The sequence below is a fragment of the Myotis yumanensis genome, unplaced genomic scaffold (assembly GCF_028538775.1).
Source record: "Myotis yumanensis isolate MYYU_CA2020_CCGP unplaced genomic scaffold, mMyoYum1.0.hap1 SCAF_13, whole genome shotgun sequence".
NCBI classification, from domain to species: Eukaryota; Metazoa; Chordata; class Mammalia; order Chiroptera; family Vespertilionidae; genus Myotis; species Myotis yumanensis.
Genome location: NW_027223764.1, coordinates 27,766,590 through 27,787,155, shown reverse-complemented (window position 1 = coordinate 27,787,155; position 20,566 = coordinate 27,766,590). Strand labels below are relative to the sequence as shown.

General features: G+C 43.4%; 1 protein-coding gene and 1 pseudogene across 8 annotated transcripts in view; one reads left to right on the top strand and one right to left on the bottom strand.

Moving 5' to 3' along the window:
* The window catches only part of LOC139022181 (cold shock domain-containing protein E1 pseudogene), a 120,029-nt pseudogene extending 109,547 nt beyond the window's left edge, over positions 1 to 10,482 (top strand).
* The window catches only part of SGMS1 (sphingomyelin synthase 1), a 261,890-nt gene that overhangs the window by 151,111 nt on the left and 90,213 nt on the right, over positions 1 to 20,566 (bottom strand). For all 8 annotated transcript variants that reach the window (XM_070432761.1, XM_070432760.1, XM_070432766.1 and 5 more), the window contains one exon: positions 1,520 to 1,615. The gene's annotated coding sequence lies outside the window, so the exon portion shown is untranslated. The remainder of the gene's footprint in view (positions 1 to 1,519; positions 1,616 to 20,566) is intronic.

Genomic DNA, 20,566 nt, shown 5'->3' with positions numbered 1-20,566 from the left:
CTCTAAACAATTGCTGTCTAATTTGTACGATGAGACATACAACAGAACTGAAACACTGAGAAGAACACATAAACACAGAAGACAGTCCTCATTAGGTGTCCTATGAGTTTTTATTATTCTGGACGAGGATTAAAATACCTTAACTACTGATGGACTTCAAAACTGTTAAGTGTACACTTTCAGGGCAATCATTAGAAGAACAAGAAATAAAATGCATACTTTCCAAACCAGCAGACCAAAAAGAAAAAAAAATTGAATGAGAACACAAATCAACAAAAACTTCAATCCAAATGAAAAAATTAAGAATAAAAAAAAACACAGGGTTAAAAGAGAGGTTAGACTGTTTCCAAAAAAAATAAAACAAATAACACTGCACTAGCCATATAAGACTGAAAAATTTCTCTACTTTAAAGTCATTAAGTCTGTTTTCCAAAGATACTAAAAAGAAAGATGCTCAATGACAGTATTAATCAGGAAAATGCAAATTAAGGCCACAATAATATGCTATTTTATATCCGCTAGACTGGCAAAAGAATATCAAAAGTTGGAAGGAAGTGGCACAACAGATAAAGTGTAATAGATTTTCACAACAGAACTTTATTTAACATTAAAATTTAATTTACTGCCATTGCATGCAACAAGTGAATTTTAATAACATAACTGAGTGAAAAATGCTAGTTGCAGAATACTTCACATAATCACTATTATCAAGCTTAAAAATGGACAAAAAGCATCAATATATTGTTTGGATATAAACATAGTAATCATGTGCCAGAATGGAAACTAACTACCAAGACTCAGAATCCTGGCTAGTTCAGCCGAGTTTTGCTTTGGGCACAGGACTTTCTCAATGAAGGAAGCTGTTTACTGGCCTATGTTCAGAGCAAGCTCTTCATCTCATCTCAGACTGACGCTGGCAGCACCGGACAAGACTATCAACTCCACAGGAAAGGGCAGACCTGGGAACTGTCATCTCCCAGGATAAGGAGTAACTCCAGGTTAAAGGAAAAGGCCTGGCCCCAAATGCCTCTCCCAGGTCTCCTAGAACCTTCCCTTATAATTTCTTCTATAAAATTAAATTATTAGTAATAGTTTTGGTTAAAGATGAAAAATGCCGTACACTAAGGCAGAGATTTTCTTTAATTCAAGCAGCCTTTCTCCTTTTAAATGTCAAGTTTAAATGTTAAACTTTTAAAGGTGGTCTATGTGGCATCAGATCCAGCAGCACCTTTTCAGTCATTTCTGTGACTGGGGCAGACATTATTTCCTGTGCCCTTTGTTTTATGAATTTCTAACTCCCTGGCCCATGTTGTCTTCCTCTTCCTACGAGGAAGCTAGCTTCTTCAGCCCTCTCTCCTCCAAAACCTTGGCTGATTTTGACCTGGGCATCTCAAAGACTTGGAAGATCCCTCCATCCATCAGAGCCTCACACACAATCTCAGAGCAAAGCAGGAGCTATTTGAGGCACTTCAGATCCGTGAGAAGTCTGGGAATGGGCAGAACAATGAATTTGACTTACATGCATGCTGGCTTTCATATACCATCTGCTATGCTCCCACTTCACTATTCTTGAAATTCAGAGAATCCCCAACTCCTGCAGTCATGGAAGCTTTGCCTGGAACAAGAAAGACAAGAAATAAGAAAGAGGGCAACTGGAAGGAACCAAAGGGTCTACTGGGGAAAGTCTCTCTTCTAGAATTAATCTTGACATTTACAAGAAAAAAGAGCCCCTGGAGTTAAAAAAAAAATCTCTATCTCAGTCTAAGCCATTGTTAATCTTTAGCCACAACTACTAGTAGTAATTTAATGTTCGTACAGGAAACCATTATTATTTACAAACAGCTCTCACATGCATTTTCTCATTGAGCCATAAGATCTTGAAAATAGGCAAGTATTATTTAAAAATACTGCAGCTGGCCTGGCCGGTGTGACTCCAGTGGTTGAGCATTGATCTATGAACCAGGGGGTCATAACACAGTTCAATTCCAGATCAGGGCACATGCCCAGTTTGTGGGCTTGATCCCTAGTAGGGGTCAGTCAATCAATGATTCTCTCTCATCATTGATGTTTCTATCTCTCTCTCCCTCTCCCTTCCTCTCCCTAAAAGCAATAAAAAACCCACATTTTTTCATCATTAAAAATAAATAAAAATGCAGCAGCTGAACTTCCCAAAGTTACAGAACTTTCCCATGACCATTCAGCCGGCAAGTATCAAAGGAGGGATTAGAACCACCTCTATGACTCCTCATTCTAAATTCTTCTATGGCACGAAATGAGATAATGGTTTCAAGTTGGAAAGCAAGCTTGTTATTTCTTCTTGCAGTAGATTTACTTTCTTAGCCAACAGATATAGAAATGGCTTTGCCTGCTGAATGACACAGATGTTGTGTGATAGGATTAAATGTTCATTTACCAGAGACAACCAAAAGGTAGAAAATCCACACATAGATAGTTAAGAAACACATGTATCTTTTTCACATACTCTCCTTTTCTCGTTAAGCCATTGTTATATTGCTGGGTATTTTCTTAACTTGGAAATAACTTCAAACTTGTAGAATAATACTAGTTCAAAGAATTATTAAGTATAAAGGTTATACTTAATAATTCACTCTTTGTCTACAGACACATTCACTCAACATTTTCTTTCTGAGCCACGTGGAGATAATCTTCAGGGCTTTTTTACATCTAAATACTTGTGAATTTATTTCTTATAAATAGCAGAATACTTAAATAGCCATAATGTTATCTATGTTAGATTTAAAATTGATATAATACTTTCATCTACCACCATTTTCAATTAACCAAACACACACTGGAGCATCTTTTCCTCCAACTAAGGATCCAGTTCAGGGTCAGGTCTGGTACTAATTGCCATTAATCTGAAGCACACAGCTTTCCTTTGTCCTTTATTACACTGACACTTTAGAAAAATATAGCCCTCCCCCTTATTTATATGAATAAAACATTTCCTTTTGACTTGTCTGACATTTCCTCATGACTCAATTCAGGTCATGCATTATCAGCCAAAACTACGGAGGCAATGGTTTCCTCTCCAGGTATCATATTTGAAAGCATATACAGTCCAGGACCCTCCTTGGCGAGGTTAATTTTGATCACCCCGCCAAGGTTTTGTCTAATTTCTTCAATGGAAAATTGCTAAGTTTTCCCTTGCAACTAATAAGTTATCTGTGGGGAGATACTTTAAGACCATGAAAATACCTGTCCCCTGGCAAAATTTCCCCCTAGATTGAGCATTCATTTGTGATCCTTGCCTGATCTAAACTGGATTGCAATGGCCACAACATGCTGATTGCTCCAATGCCAGCATTCCCTCCACATTTGTCAGTCATTACTCAGCGTTGTACATTATTTGTCTATTTATCTACTTATGATCAATATGGATGCGTGAAGTCCTACTTTTTCGATGGTTTATAATTTATCACTGACTTAATTATTCTGGTGCTCAAACTGTCTCAGATTTAGCCAGTGGGAACCCCTTTATCTTTGTGACACGTCCCATCATTTTTTTTCTTACTTTTATATCCTTACTTGCTGACATTACCAAAAAACAAGTGCTGGGGTCATCTTGTACCTATCCCATCTCTTCTCTAGATGAAGTCATTTCTCCAAAAAGTCCCGATGCTATTAGAGACCAAGATCTAACATAACACAGTTTTAAAGGCATTGTCTGTTTGTACTGACTGCTTTTCATTTTAAATATGAATCACATTTTCCTGCTTTTTGTAAACTTCTTTCCCATTATAAGGTAGACAATTAGAAGGTATTCCGTTTGATTCCAATGGCAATTAAATTACTGGCAGATCCTCTTAATCCTGTCAGGCTTGGTTTTATACCTGGTTAAGACACTATGTCTGTTTCAGCTATGTCAGTGGTTCTAGCATATGGCCCTACTCTAAGGTATGGCCCTCACTCCTAAGATGTGGTCTTTCTGGTGTCTCAGTAGAATGGCTAAGGTGCTCAGTGTGGTCTCTCCACCTCAATAGGCCAGAACTCCCCATTTGTCTCAGTACTGCATGACCTCTGGTACGGCCATTCTCTTCCAAACCTGGTAGCAGCTGCTCTCTGCTGGTCTCACCTAATATATGTACACATTCCAGCTTCTGGGCTCCCCAGGGCCCTGCCATACAGATCCCAGCCTCTTGGTAGCCCTGGACTCCATGAGGCCACCATGCTCCTAGGGCTCCCCTCCCAAGACAAAGGCTCCAGCAGAACAGCAGGCAGATGAGGGCTCACCTCACTGATTCTCTTCTCTCAAGGATCACGGTCCTGGCTGTCCCATATGGTGTCCAGTTTTCTAGTTTCCCACAGGAGGGCAAGTCCAGCACCAGATTCCCTGCCTCCTCTCTGCCTTCAACATTAGTGATGCTTGAGGACTGTGGGGATGCTCTTTTGGAGGGGTTAAGAATCAAACACTGTGAGCATATTGTAAATGCTCTTTATTTAAACATTTCAAAGCACTCTCTATCTGTGTCTTAGAAAAGTATGTGTTTACTTTTATTGCAGCGCTGTGGCAAGAGAAACACTCTCTAGCCACCAGGCAATTCCAAACAAAATGACAAGAAAATGTCTCTATTCCTTCCACAAAGCTGATACTCACTTCGGATAGCCAGCTGTCTATCGCCCCAACATACATTTACATTTACTTCTATTACTCTTCTTCCAAATGGCATAACAAAACACAATAGTCTATCCAAAGAAATGAAAGTTAGTTGCTAGTCTTCATTTTTCTTGTTTATGTGCGTGTACTTAGGGGTGGGGAGAAAATTCCTTTTCATATAAATCATTTCCTGATGTATTTCCATTTCTACTTCTAACCACAGTGAGAAAATAATTAGAAAAAAAAGTAGTCAAAAAGAAAACTGGCAATCCCAGACACAAAGTTAATCAAGAGGAAATTGGCTAACAAGAACACCCTGTGAGAAAAGATAATTTTGCAATTACAGGAAAACAGAGAATAGTGGTTCTTACCCTGCACAAGCCAGCAGACTTGCGCCCCTAGTGCACACACACAGCAGCGTCCCAAACAGTGTGCCAGGCAGAAATGTGGGGCGACCACCTTCTACTTCCTGAGCAGATTTTCTCCATAACAGAAATGGCCCAAGCTGGTTTGGCTCAGTGGACAGAGTGTCAGCCTGCAGACTGAAGAGCCCCCAGTTCGATTCCAGTCAATGGACATCCCCAGGTTGTGTGCTCCATCCCCAGTAGGGGGCGTGCAGGAGGCAGCTGATCAATGATTCTCTCTCATCATTGATGTTTCTATCTCTCTCCCTCTCCCTTCCTCTCTGAAATCAATAAAACGATATATTTTTTTAAAAATTCACATTGCATGCCCTAACCGGTTTGGCTCAGTGGATAGAGCGTCAGCCTGCGGACTCAAGGGTCCCAGGTTCGATTCCGGTCAAGGGCATGTACGTTGGTTGCGGGCACAACCCCAGTAGGGAGTGTGCAGGAGGCAGCTGATCGATGTTTCTAACTTTCTATCCCTCTCCCCTCCTCTCTGTAAAAAAAAATCAATAAAATATATATTTTTTAAAAATTCACATTGCAGCCACCTCATCCATTTTCTCAAAGGGAATCAAAGCATGGCAAGTTATACCTTTCTTTGGTTTTACTCCAAGTCCCCTAGAACTTAAAGGCGAGCAGCTGATGCAAACAGTGTCTATGTTTGTCCCTTGGCCCTCCTCACTGTCCCTATCCTAAAGGGTCTCTTGGATCGTCTTCCCACAGGACTCAGTGTCTCCATGTGGACGCTGTTGAACTCTGATTCCTCATTTCAGACCAACTGTACAAGTTCCTCCATGGTTCCTCATTTCCCAGGAATACAATCAGAACCTCTTGGCTTGAAAAACAAGCCCTCCACATCTGCTCCCTGCTGACCTCTCTACTTCATCTCCCAGCAGTTTCTGCCCCATCACTAGTAAAATCCTTGTAGACATTTGCCTTCAAGGGACACCCTTTCTGCCCTTTCTTCTCTTGACTAACTCACTGAGGCTTGACACCCTCTGGGGAGTAGTTCATGATCACCACTCAAAGCTGGGTTAGTGTCCAGCCTTCATATTCTCACAGTACCTATGCCCACCTTTATAATAATCACTTGTTGATTATTCTAAGTGTACTTAACATGTATTATCTCAGTGACTGCAAATACAAACTCTGTACATAGGTGCTGTTTTCAGCCCATTCTACAGATGACAAATGGGCAGAGAGGCTCAGCGTTTCCCAGTGTCACAGAGTTGGTGAGCGGAGGATCAAAGCGCTTACAGCCTTTCCATAAATAGCACCAAACACATTTAATGGAAAAATTAATAATATAACTAGTGTTTCCAGGTAAAGGCCCAGAGCAGCAACAAGGGGTGATCTCATGGCAACAATAAAAGGGTAAAAAAAAAAAGTAAGATGTGAAAGATTCGTCAGAATTCTTCAGAAGAGAATATAACAAAGATGCACATCTACACTAATAAAAGAGAAACATGGTAATTAGCGTACGACCGCTACCCTTCCCATTGGCTAATCAGCATATCCTTATGCAAATTAACTGTCAACCAAGATGGTGGCCAGCAGCCATGCACTGAAGCGAACAGGGAGGCTTGCTTGCTTCAGTGATGGCAGACTCCAAAGTTCCCCGCCTGACTTGCTGGCCTCTCAGCTGCAACTCTAAGCAACTATGTTGCAAATATAGAAGCTAAACAAAACCCCAGAAACCGGCTTTCAGTCAGCTGGGCTTCAGCCAGCCAGCCGGCAACATTGTATCAAATACAGAAGGTAAAGGCCAGAAACCTGCTTTCAGCAGCGAGGCCTCAGAGCTAAAGCTGGCCCAGAATAGAAAAAAAAAAGAAAAGAAAAGAAAAAAAGGAGCAGTTGGGAGCTTCAGTCACCCGCCAGCCTGAAAACGGCCCTCAGCCCCTTAGCCAGACTGGCCAGGCACCCCAGTGGGGACCCCCACCCTGATCCAGGACACCCTTCAGGGCAAACCAGCCGGCCCCCACCCGTGCACCAGGCCTCTATTCTAAATAGTAAAAGGGCCAAAACCGGTTTGGCTCAGAGGATAGAGCGTCGGCCTGCGGACTGAAAGGTCCCGGGTTCGATTCCGGTCAAGGGCATGTGCCTTGGTTGCAGGCACATCCCCAGTAGGAGATGTGCAGGAGGCGGCTGATCGATGTTTCTCTCTCATCGATGTTTCTAACTCTCTATCTCTCTCCCTTCCTCTCTGTAAAAAATCAATAAAATATATTAAAAAAAAAAATAGTAAAAGGGTAATATGCCTACCGGCACCGGGATCAGCGGAGCAGCGAGGCTCCCGGCACCGGGATCAGCGTGACAGGGGGCAGCGCCCAAACCCCCTGATCGCCCTGCGGCTCTGTGGGTGACAGGGGGCGGGGCCACAACCTCCCTATCTGACCTGCTCTGTTCGTGACAGGGGAAGGCGCCCCAACCCCCTGATCAGCCCTGCTCTGTGCCTGATAGGGGGCAGCTCCCCAACCCCCTGATCTCCCTGCGGCTCTGTGTGTGACAGGGGGTGGGGCCAAAACCTCCCTATCCGCCCTGCTCTGTGCCTGATAGGGGGGAGCTCCCCAATCCCCTGGACGTTCAATGAAATCCATCTCTCACCCCCAAGATGTGCTTTAAAGAACCCCCAGTCACTGAAAGGTCCCAATATGTCCACCCATCAAAGTGACCTGCTACTACAAATCTCCTATCATCCGGTTTAATCATAATGTCCCTCGGGAACACTGTCAGAGAGGAGTAATCTACAAATCACTATAGTTATTCAAAAGTGACTCAATTTCCACAAAAAATTGGGTTCTAGAGCTGGTACACTGGTGAAAATGAAGTAACATCAATGTGTTAGGAAGAAACAAAATATGTGTTTGGGGTGAGAGTAGATAGAGAAGGAAAATGTAAATCAAAATATCCTTTTCTAATTTTGCTTGCAGCAGAGCGTTCTTATCCCAAATAGCCAATCTTTGACTCTTGTATGTTCTGATTTATGGTTTTCTATGTGTCACCAAGAGACATGGAAACAAAGCGTTTTCTATGTGCCCTCAAGAGAAGAAGACAGCAAGAACGTTCACTGTGCAACTCCTAAGACTTCTGTCTGCTTCTGATATTTCAGAAAATAAACTCCATCCCTGGGGCAAGAGTCCAAGCTTTTGGTCACTACTGTATCCTCAGCACAATATACAGCCAGGTGTACTGAAGGCCTTTAATAAACAAAGGTGGGTGTTCACACCCAGCACTTTACAGAAATATAGAGGAGAAAAGGTATAAAGACCTGCCTGAGGAAGGATTTCTGACCCCGTTCCAGTAGGCCTCAGCACCAAATTGCTCTTTGGAACCTACTAGCTATAGAAATGTGAGATTACAGAACTTTTTTTTGAATGAACACATAATATGCTTTGGGGGTGAAAATGCCTCCCAAACCCTTTTCACTATTCAAAATATTTGCCAATATTTGAAATACTGGACTAAAATATGCCTGCTAATCTGCTATTTCAGAAATATAAATCGTATGTTCAAAAAACTCACTGCTAGCATTGTGCTAGATGAGGCTGACAAAAAGAAGACCAAGGCTGGGCCAACTATAGTTTCATTGAGACACAGAACATCAACAAATCATTACAGTGCCATACAATGAGAGCATTCAGAAAGGAGAACCAAGTGCATGAGGGTGCAGAGGAGGGAATAACTAACCCTCCTGCACATTTCAATCCCACACTGAGAGAAAGAGCTTTTTTGTACCCAGTAGCCTTTGCAGTTTCCTTGTCTAATTCTCATTATTTCCTTCAAAGCAAAAAAGCAGCACAGCCCATCTACATAATAAATACTTACTCACCGTGCTCCTCAATTATCATCCCATCCCCAGGAAAACCTGCACATTGCTTTAATGTATGCTAGTTAGATAAGATCTTAATGATCAACCACACTGAAATTAATACTGGCTGCTTAAACTCACACACAACTTAGGTGTTCAAGCTGTATCACAAGTTTTTGGCCCTAGTATTTCCTCCAAAATCCCTGGCCTTCTTATAGCCGATTAAAAATATATTTAATATTCTGTCCAAAATCTTAAAGATACAAGCAAAGTTAATGGTTTATCTAAAATCATAATACAATACCTAGCAGTTCATTTTAATAAATTATTTAAGTGCTATTCATCTCCAAGAGAGATTTAAGACAACATACAATGTAAGACACATGCACTTGGAAGGAACAGTCACAAATATAAAGTCATGAAATAGAAAAAGAAGCTGATTTTCCAATCACCAGATAACACTCTTGGTGTGCTTGAACATGAAAATGATTTCTAAAGTTCTGATGGCAAAAGCAAAATGGGAAATGGGGCAGGGCACAGAATTCTGATCAAAGAAATAATATAAAGGGTTTCCCCCTGAGGTAATGAGAAGCCGTACAGACTGGAGATGGTGTGGAATTCACAATCAAAGACAGAAATGGTAAAGAAGTTGCTATATACATCAGACTATTGCCTCAAGGAACAGATATTTTTTAAGATATCAGCATTGGACATTTTGAAGGAACTACAGCTAAAGTTATCCCAAAAGTACCCAGTAAAAAACCAAAATGGCCCATTGCCATGATGCATTAAAGGTGACTTTGTGATTCCTACAGAACTTCCCTTTGGAGACAAAGATACAAAATACAAGGTGACACTGTTGGAAGGCAACCACGATAGGACATGACAAATTAGAATAAGAAACCAACATAGAAGTTCTATCAAATACATTTTAGTTCACTAATGAGCCAGAGAAATGGGTGTAATTGCTGCCATGAGAGATGGTTTTGGTTTCATCAAGTATGTGGATCATGATGCTCGTATGTTCTTCCACTAGAGTAAAATTCTGGATGGGAACCAGTTCCATGTTGCAGAGGAAGGGGAGTTTACTATGGTTTCTGATAGGCTCTCTGCCCAAGGAAATCATGCATGAGGATTAAAAAACTTCCCTGGGGCATGATCTCCTTCCATTCCCATTCAGATCGTTTTCTGGGCACGTAAAGAAGGAAGCCACTTTCCTAATGCTAAAACCACTAGCCCAAATAAAGGCAAAGACAAGGAGGCTGAGGATGGTATTATTGCTTATGATGATTGTGGGGTGAAACTGACTATTGCTTTTCAAGCCAGGGATGTGGACAGATCTACTTCTCAAACAGGGGATAAGATTGACTTTAGTATTTGTGGCCAACAGAGGCCTGGACAGCAGATAAACCTATGTGTGACTTTTAGGTCATAATTCCAACTCTAAGAGGCTCTTGAGTTATGTGGCAACTCTGAAGGATAATTCTGGATTTACTGAAACAGCCAGTCATGATAAGGAAATCTTTTTCTATTACAGTGAGTTCTCTGGTGATGCCAATAGCCTGGAAGTGGGGGACATGGTCGAGTACAGCTTGTCCAAAGGCAAAGGCAACAAAATCAGTGCAGAAAAGTCAGCAAAACACACATGATATGAGGGACTAACAGCTCCTTTGAACTACCAGGGATATTTGGGTTTAAAAATGATCAAATATTGAAATATTTGGATAAAACGTTGACAAAGCACCTTTAAATACATCATATCACTATGTAGTTTCTACGTAATTAACTACTTGCTTTAATTACAGAAATAATTCTATATGTTTACATTAAACATTATAAGTGTTAAAGCCCTAAGAAAGAATTCCAGGTACTTCAAATTCTACCACTTAAAGAAAAAAAAAAAAGATAATCGAAGGGAACATTCTGATTAATGCCTTTCCTGGTTTTCCCCCTGTATTACACAGTTTCTTTGCGTAGTATGTTAACCTTATAAATTCTATTATTGCCTATTTTTCATATGCACTTGTCCTATGTCAATATTTTTCATCAACATCTTTGTCATGGTTACACAATATTCTATTATACAGATGAATTCTAGTGGATCTATTCATCGCTCTTTGGAGGACCTATCTGGGTTGCTCAATATTTAGTTTCAAACAATGCTCACTAAGCATCCTCAAAGTTAAATCTCTGAACACATTTAGCTTATCATTTACTTAGAAATTACTCCTAGAAATAGGCTCACTGAGTCACAGGATCAACACATTGTTCTCATGTAGTCATAGGAGGCCTTGTAGGCAAAACAGCCCTCTGAATCATTTCAGTCTGCACTTCTCTCAACCTCTTGTGGCTGAATTTCCCCAGTCTGTTCCTATTGTCTTTACTGTTAGTCTAATTATAATCTGGTATTCAAGATATTCAAATTCTATAGTCTATTGAACATCCTTAGTTCAATAAGCTGAGTCCTTTAAAACAAGATCTGAAATCATCTGGTCTGTTCGTCCTTCTGTGTTTTTAAATTTTTACCCATCTGTCATTTCTCTACTATCTCTAACTGAATGGCTGAGGCAAATCACCAAATAACCCAAGACCCTGCATTGACCTTACCTAATCCTTAGTTCAAACCTTCTTTTCTCCCCACAGTAACTTTCTAATCCACAGGCAAAGTAACTCCAGAAAATTTGGAAGCTCAGAACAAGTGCCTCCAAATCTCAAATCCTCCTTCTGCCAAGGATGGCGACACAGCAGCTTTTCTCAGAATACACTCTGTGAGACACTAGTCTTATGAGGAGGCTCACCTGGGATAGCGTCGGTGATGACACATTGAGTTCTCTGCCCTTCCCCCTCTCATGATGTAACACTTCATTGACTTAGCATCTCCCTGTTTATCTAGGTGGGACCAAGATGTCAGTGGAACAACATGCAGCAGCATTTGCTAAGATCAGAGTGCCCTGAGGGGGACAGTCGCAGCAGCTCAGGATTACTTTCTGGACCATAATTCTCGTCCACATCGTACCATCAGGAAGGTGAGGCTGCGGAGCTGAATCCAAGAAGAGCAAGAGCTTCACCATAAGTGCCATAAAGGAAAAGGAAGCAGACCGCACAGAGAAGCCTTGACATGAACTGAGATGGAGACCAGCAACCTCCCTTAGGAGTCCAGTCCAGGGTTCAGATTTGCCTCGAAATGCTTTCTCATAGACATCCTGGCTCTCCCCAGCTTTCAGCTGATTATGTGAGCTAATGTAGGTAAAGCACATCCTACCCACTTGGCAATGCCAGCTTTTAAAATCGGTGTTATTATTTCTGCCTTTCAGTTCAGAGCAAGTTTTCCCCTGCACCCGAGGTATCCAGAGAGGACAGGAAAATAGTGGGTGAAGGTGAAGGTGAAGGTGAAGGTCACTGCCGGCCTGGTCCTGCTGGGCTGCCACAGAGAAATCAGAGCACCCCCCACTGCAGGACTGGCCCTCGCTCAGCATTGAGGAGAGCAGAACCTTGTCTGGTTTCTTTCTGCCCATGGCAGCTGTGGTCAAAGGGCCACTGTTCCCAGAGGACCAGTGTGTTTAAGCCTCTGGGAACAATGCCCCTTGTTGATCTTCTGTGCTCCAGCTGAATAAGGTCACTGACTGTTTTCAACCTTAGCCACAATCAATAGCTTTGCCTTTTATTGGGCAGCGTTGGCAGTGGTATGTTTGTTTTCTGATGTCATTGTTATGCTCAGGTGACTGAAAAGGTCAGCGAGTGAGCCATCTTTTACAGGTTCCGTTTAGAACTTACTAACACTGCACAATATACCAGGCATTACATGGGCGAGGTTCTCAAACTTCTGGAGCTTAATAATGCAGATGTCCAGGCCTCAAAAAGTCTGATTCAGTAAGCTGTGGGGGTGGGAACCTATAATATAACCACCCACTGGTGTTTCTGATACAGGTGACCAGGGGTACACTCTGTGACACACTGCAGCAGAATGACAGTAAACTAAACAAAAAACTAGCCTCTCCTTGACGTTTTACATTCTATCTCCTTGAAATGTACTCTTCACCAGCAAAATAAAAAGTAAACATCTAGTACATACTGAAACAAGAGATCAACTTAATTCTGAAAGAAAAACAGTCCCCTTGTCAAAGGCGGGGGAAAAAGGAGACATATGTAATACTCTCTGTAATACTTTAAGCAATAAAACAATTTAAAAAAAAGAAAGAAAAACAGTCCCTATTGTAAAATAGATATGGTAAGCCTGTGATTAAATTTCAGATTTATGTGTATAAAGAATTTACATTTTATTTATTTCTTTTAAAATACATTTTTATTGATTTCAGAGAGAGGAAGGGAGAGGGAGAAAGATAAAAGCAGCAATGATGAGAGGGCATCACTGATCGGCTGCCTCCTGCACAACCCCCTAATGGGGATCAAGCCTGCAAAATGGGCATGTACCCTTGACCGGAATCAAAACCAAGACCCTTTAGTCTGCAGGCTACCACTCTATCCACTAAGCCAAACCGGCTAGGGCAAGAATTTACATTTTAGTCGCCAAAAAAGAGTGGCTGATTACAAGATGAGTATTTGTTATATCAAAACACATTAAATGTAACTATACAACCTTATATTTGGATAAGCTTTACTAATTTTTCAATGTTTCTTACTTTATCCTCAAGAAAGAATATCTTATCTTACCATCTAATTACTCGCATCAGACTGGTGTGCAAACTAAGGCATACCGAGTTTACACGATGTGTCTAAAGATCAAGTCAAGAACCTAAACATCCAGAGTGCTATGCCTTTGTCTGCTAGACTAGAAATGGCCAATAGGTTTCATGCCACATGGGGGTTCAGACAGACCAGCAGGCCAGAAGCAGCTGCCTAAAGTGCAACACTGAGAAGCCAGCCAGGGGAAGGGAAGGGTGACCGACCAGCAGTGTCTGCCATGAGACAGGTGCACACATACATTAGACATGCCACCTCCCCGAGTATTTAGAAGCACTTAAAATATTTATAAATAACACTACTTTCACTCGACAAATACAATTCAGTGTCTACTATATGCCAGACACCATGCTAGGGACTGGGATATACCGCTGAGGTGTAAGTTCTACCAATGGGATGGACGTGATACTATAAGGCGGTCTCTAACCTAAGGCTTTACCTGACAAAACAGTATCAGGGGAGAACAGGAAAACAACAGAAGTCAACAGAAGTTTTAAAAGGAGGGAGGAAAGTGGAAGGGAATGCCATTTCCGGAGAAACAGAAACCGAGTGGGGAGGGCTAGGAAAGGGCACCAGGGACTTTGAGGTTGTGAGATTATTATTTCAATTTAAAATCATGGGAAGTTATGGAAAAGCTGGGTGGTGTAGGTTTGTTTGGTTTGTTTTTCTGAGGGGAAGGAGTGTGAGTTACCAGACTTGTGTTTCATAAAGAGAATGGAAGAGTCACAACGAACATAGGGAGCAACTGCAGTCACCCAAGAGACGAGCCAGGAGGGTGGCAGGAAGACAGGGAGAAGTGGTGGATGTGAGGTCACTTTAAAAGCAGAATCAACAGTGACTTGGTTTGGCAAAGCATATAGGGGATGACGGAAAGAGCAGACCAAGGTGCAGCTCTGATTAATGTGCATAGGATACACTCAAGTGGAAACTCTACAAGGCAGCTGGACCAGCCAGGGCTGGAGACCTTAAGAAAGGTTTAACCCTTTGAGTGCCAACCAATATCCTAGGAACTATGCTAAAATTGCCAAGGCATTTTTGCTGATTTTACAGCAGTTTAGGAAAAAAATTATGAATCGCAAGTAAATGAAGTTACATATTCAAAAACTTAAGGAAACCTTTACTACATTTGTTTTCATCTTTCACATATATTGTTTGCTGATTGTATTATAAAATACTAGTAGGAAAAAAAGTGAACAAAATATATAATGTTAAAATAGAGGGACACCTTTCTCCAATATCTTCCACAAAATCGTCATCTTCACAGCAAGAATTGACATATTTAGCAATATCATCATCACTAATAAAAGCAGACTTAGAAGTGGACGCCATTTCGAAGCTTTAGGGCTACAAAATCTGAGTAAACTTCAGAAAATCGTAGTACCTGTAAAAAATTAGGCAGATAAATGCCAGTGGTCAATTTTAGAACTACAAACATTCGGCATCATAAGTAATCTGCACTTAGGTGCCATCTGTCAATAAAGAGTGAACTACTAGCATCTAATAGTGACACCGCAGGAGGAGCACGATAGCGCTCCGGCACTTTTGGCAAAAGATAGGAGGAGCACGATTGCGCTCCCCGGCACTCTAGAGGTTAAGATTTGAAAACTGGGGGATCGCAGGAAGGGGAGATGATAAGACCAAAAACAATATTCCTATATCTTCTGCTTCCCAATCTAGTTAAATTTTATCATAGTTATTGCTACACCCGTAAAGACTTATTCCAGTGGAGGCATTATCATGTAAGTCTTTGATTTTCTAAATTAAAATACTTACTGCAATTTATTACCTCCCATAATAACTTAACTCAAGCAACTAAAAAACTCCTGTTGAAAATTTTGTAAACATTTTGCACTTTACTGCCTTAAGTGTGGGACATCAACATAACTTCATCTTTTTTTAGGAATTTAGTATCTTACATGAATTCTGCCATGATCTCGAGCCCTCCTCCCCCTCTCCCTCCACCCCCCGAAAGTCCCTGGCTGTGTGAAAGAAGACTGAGCTTGGCTTGCTACCTCATCTGTCATACTCTCAGTGCCCAGGGCAGTTGTGAGTTGCCCTACTTGGAGGCAAGGCCAGAAGATGGGGCCAAGATCCTTGAAACTAATAAAGATGCTGGCCCCTGGCTAAGCCACCCACTCTCTGAGGTTTTGTGAAAGAAAGGCTTGTTTTAAACTCAATCAAGAGAAGCAGGGTGGAGCCTCCAAAAGTCATGACTAGACCCAAATTATAGGACTCATTCGCTTAAGAAAAGGACTTGGATTCCTAGACTGATGTTTTCTTTTCTGCTAAAAAGCACATCTCCTAGGAAGAAGGCACTAACATTGGCAGTTACTTCACTTCAAGAGAATTTCCGATTCTTTCTTGCCAACAGGGATTAATAGGAGAAGCTCAAGGCGCTGGCTCCCAGAGGTGGAAGAGTACGTGTCTCACACCTTGGCCTGAAATCACCCGGGCAGAAACAGTCCTTTCTCTTCTTAAAATCCTCCCAGGGCCACCACTGCTAACATCAGGTTCTCACGGCACAGCTTGAAGTTCCAGCAACCAGATCAGACCCCACCCTGTGACTTCCACCTTTCATTCTTCAAAGACTTGTATGGGGAGAAGAGTATGTAAACAAAATTCCCCAGCTTCTATGTGTCAAAAATAGCCAGAAGTAAAATTATTATTCTCCTTAAAATTATTTTTAAAAATTCAAAAAGATCTGACCTGCATGTGTTTATTTACAAATCACTGTTTTGAAGTGTTGCCATTCATTTAATTCTTAAGATATCTGTTTGAGAACAGATTATGAGAAACCTAGAGATTGAAATAAAGGGAAAAAGTAGGATTTCTATGATACCACCAAGCTGGGCTTAGAGCAGAAAATATGCATATTTGTCTATTTTTTTTAAAAAAGAGGTCAAGGCAGTGAGAATTTATGAGTAACATGAGTCAAAGTAAAAGCAAAGTGCCATAAAGAAAAGTTTGTGAATAAAAAAAGACCCCGAATAGCTGCAGCGATCCTGAGAAAAAACAAAGTAGGTGGGATCTCAATGCCAGATATCAAGCTGTATTACAAAGCCACTGTTCTCAAAACTGCCTGGTACTGGCACAAGAACAGACATATAGATCAGTGGAATAGAATAGAGAGTCCAGAAATTAGCCCGAACCAATATGCTCAATTAATTTTTGACAAAGGAGGCATGAAAATACAATGGAGCCAAGATAGTCTCTTCAATAAATGGTGTTGGGAAAATTGGACAGATATATGCAAGAAAATGAAACTAGACCACCAACTTACACCATACACAAGAATAAACTCAAAATGGATAAAGGACTTAAATGTACGACAGGAAACCATAAAAATTCTAGAAGAATACAAAGGCAGCAAAATCTCAGACATATGCCAAAACAATTTCTTCACTGATACAGCTCCTAGGGCAGTTGAAACTAAAGAGAAACTGAACAAATGGGACTACATCAAAATAAAAAGCTTCTGCACAGCAAAAGAAACCATCAACAAAACAACAAGAAAACCCACCTCGTGGGAAAACATATTTGCCAATGTCATATCTGATAAGGGCTTAATCTCCAAAATTTATAGGGAACTCATACAACTTAACAAAAAGAAGATAAACAATCCAATCAAAAAATGGGCAAAGGATCTAAATAGACACCTTTCAAAAGAGGACATTCAGAAAGCCAAGAGACATATGAAAACATGCTCAAAGTCACTAATCATCCGAGAGATGCAAATCAAAACAACAATGAGGTACCATCTCACACCTGTCAGAATGGCCATCATCAACAAATCAACAAACGACAAGTGCTGGAGAGGATGTGGAGAAAAAGGAACACTTGTGCACTGCTGGTGGGAATGCAGACTGGTGCAGCCACTATGGAAGGCAGTATGGAGGTTCCTCAAAAAATTGGAAATGGAACTCCCATTTGACCCTGTGATCCCACTTCTAGGAATATATCCCAAGAAACCAGAAACACCAATCAGAAAGGATATATGCACCCCGATGTTCATAGCAGCACAATTCACCATAGCTAAGATCTGGAAACAGCCTAAGTGCCCATCAGTAGATGAATGGATTAGAAAGCTGTGGTACATCTACACGATGGAATACTATGCTGCTGTAAAAAAGAAGGAATTCTTACCATTTGCAACAGCATGGATGGAACTGGAGAGCATTATGCTAAGTGAAATAAGCCAGTCAATGAAGGAAAAATACCACATGATCTCACTCATTCATGGATAATAAAGACCATTACAAACTTTTGAACAATAATAGATACAGAGGCAGAGCTGCCTCAAACTGATTGTCAAACTGCAGTGGGAAGGCCAGGGAGGGTTGGGGGGGAGGAGGGAGGGGATTAAGAGATCAACCGAAGGACTGGTATGCATCCATATAACCATAACTAATGGACATAAGACACTGGGGGGTAAGGGAGGGCAGGGGTCTGTCAAGGGCGGGGGGGAAAAAAGGACACTTATGTAATACACTTTGTAATACTTTTAGCGAAAAATAAAAAAATAAAAATAAAAAATAAAAAAAAAAAAAAGAAAAGTTTGTGAGAAAACAGCAAAGCTATCTACACTAATAAAAGAGAAACATGGTAATTGGCGTACGACCGCTACCCTTCCCATTGGCTAATCACGGGCAATATGCAAATTAGCTGTCAGCAAAGATGGTGGTTAACCGCCAACCAAGATGGCGGCTAATTTGCATATTGCCGGCAGGATGGGGCAGCGCCATCATGCCTGCCCCTCCGCCATCCAGGCCTGCTATCTGTGACCTGGATGGCGGGCGACCCAACCCAGGGCTGGCAGGGCGTGACCGCAGCTGTCCCCTACTGGCCAAGACCCCAACTGGCTCTCCCACCAGCAGACCGGGGCTGGCCTGGCGGCTTCGGCTTCCGCCCGCAGTCACGCCCCCCAGACCCGCTGCTGCCAGCAGACCAAGGCTGGGGAGGCAGAGGCCCCCAACCCGCTCCCCCCAGCAGACTAGGGCTGGGGAGGCGGCTGCTGCAATCGCCTGCACCCTGATCGCCCCCGACCCGCTCCTGACCCGCTCCTGCTGGCAGACCGGGGCTGGCGGGTAACCCTGGACCTGCATTCCTGAGGGCAGACTCGGGCTGGCGGGCGGCTGCGGCATCCGCCCGCAGTCACACCCCCAACCCGCGAGAGGGGGAGAGGGTGGGGGGAGGGGGCGATCGCCCTCACTCACGCCCCCAACCCGCTGGCAGACCAGGGCTGGTGAGTTGCCCAGGACCCGCATTCCCGCGGACAGACCCGGCCTGGCGGGGTGGCTGCGGTGTCAGCCCGCAGTCACGCCCCCAACCCGCGAGAGTGGGTAGAGGGCATGAGTGCAGGCGATCACCCCAAAACCGCTCCCGCTGGCAGACCGGGGCTGGCGGATTGCCCTGGACCTGCATTCCCCTGTGTGCACCTGCCCGTGGGATCACAGCCGCAATCACGGAGCAGGATAGGGTGGCCTGCAGCCAGCCCCTGTGTGCGCCTGCCCGTGGGATCGCAGCCGCGATCACGGAGCAGGAAAGGGCGGTCTGCAGCCTTTCCCTGTGTGCGCCTGCCCGTGGGATCGCAGCCGCGATCACGGAGCAGGAAAGGGCGGCCTGCAGCCAGCCCCTGTGTGCGCCTGCCCGTGGGATCGCAGCCGCAATCACGGAGCAGGATAGGGCGGCCTGCAGCCAGCCCCTGTGTGCACCTGCCTGTGGGATCGCAGCCGCGATCACGGAGCAGGAAAGGGCGGCCTGCAGCCAGCCCCTGTGTGCGCCTGCCCGTGGGATCGCAGCCGCAATCACGGAGCAGGATAGGGCGGCCTGCAGCCAGCCCCTGTGTGCGCCAGCCCGTGGGATCGCAGCCGCGATCACGGAGCAGGATAGGGCGGCCTGCAGCCAGCCCCTGTGTGCGCCAGCCCGTGGGATCACAGCCGCGATCACGGAGCAGGATAGGCGGCCTGCAGCCAGCCCCTGTGTGCGCCTGCCCGTGGGATGAAGCAGCGATCATGGAGCAGGAAAGGGCGGCCTGCAGCCAGCCCCCCTGTGTGCCTTTCCCTAGGTAGCCCTGGGGATCCCACAGTAGGGAAGGGCACCCCACACTGGCCACAGCTCAGGGGAGAGTACAACATGCAGTGGAGGCCAGGAGCCTGAGTGATCAACAGAGAGGGGCGCCTGCTTGAAGCCTTCAGGGTGTGGCTGGTGGTAGGCCTCCAGCAGACGCACGCACACACACACACACACACACACACACACACACACACACACGGGGATGGCTGCACCGAGCCTTTGCTGCCAAACTGAGGCCATCAGTAGGACATCCACTGAGGGCTCCCAGACTGAGGGGCAGGCTTGGCTGAGGGAACCCCATCCCCCAGTGCACGAATTTCGTGCACCGGGCCTCTAGTATATGTAATATTTAAAATGTACAAAGCTACACATTACATATATATTATATATGTATATGTTACATATATTTTATTAAATATAAAAAGTTACATGTTACCTATAAATTACACATGTTACAATATATATTTTTCAGAAAGTCCCAATTTTTCTGTTAATTGATTTTTATCTTTCAGCAACCAGGGTTTTTGGTTACTGTAATGTAATGAGAATTGCAAAAGAAAAACGTTTCCTAATCTCCCAGTTTGTATGGTTTTTAACAGAAAAGACAGCACAGGGGAATAACATGAGCACCTGAACTATCTTGGAGACCGAATGTTGACGTTCTGCAGAGCAGTGAGCATTTCAAGACAAACTTAGATTTTTCCATTACATTATGCTCAGCTGGAAACCCCGCCTGCAGCACGGCTGGCAGCCTGGCTTCTGAGCCACTCTCCAGTCTGTGGCTGCGTTTCACATCCCCGGAATCTTGGGGCGGGGGCAGGGAGGCGCGCGCCGGGCTGCACTTCAGCACGTCCACACCACAGGCCTGGGCTGGCCCTCCGTCAAGTTATTTTTAAAAGCTGAGATGAGTAGATACACTTGCTATACATCTAGTTGTTAAAAAATATCATCCGGTTCAGA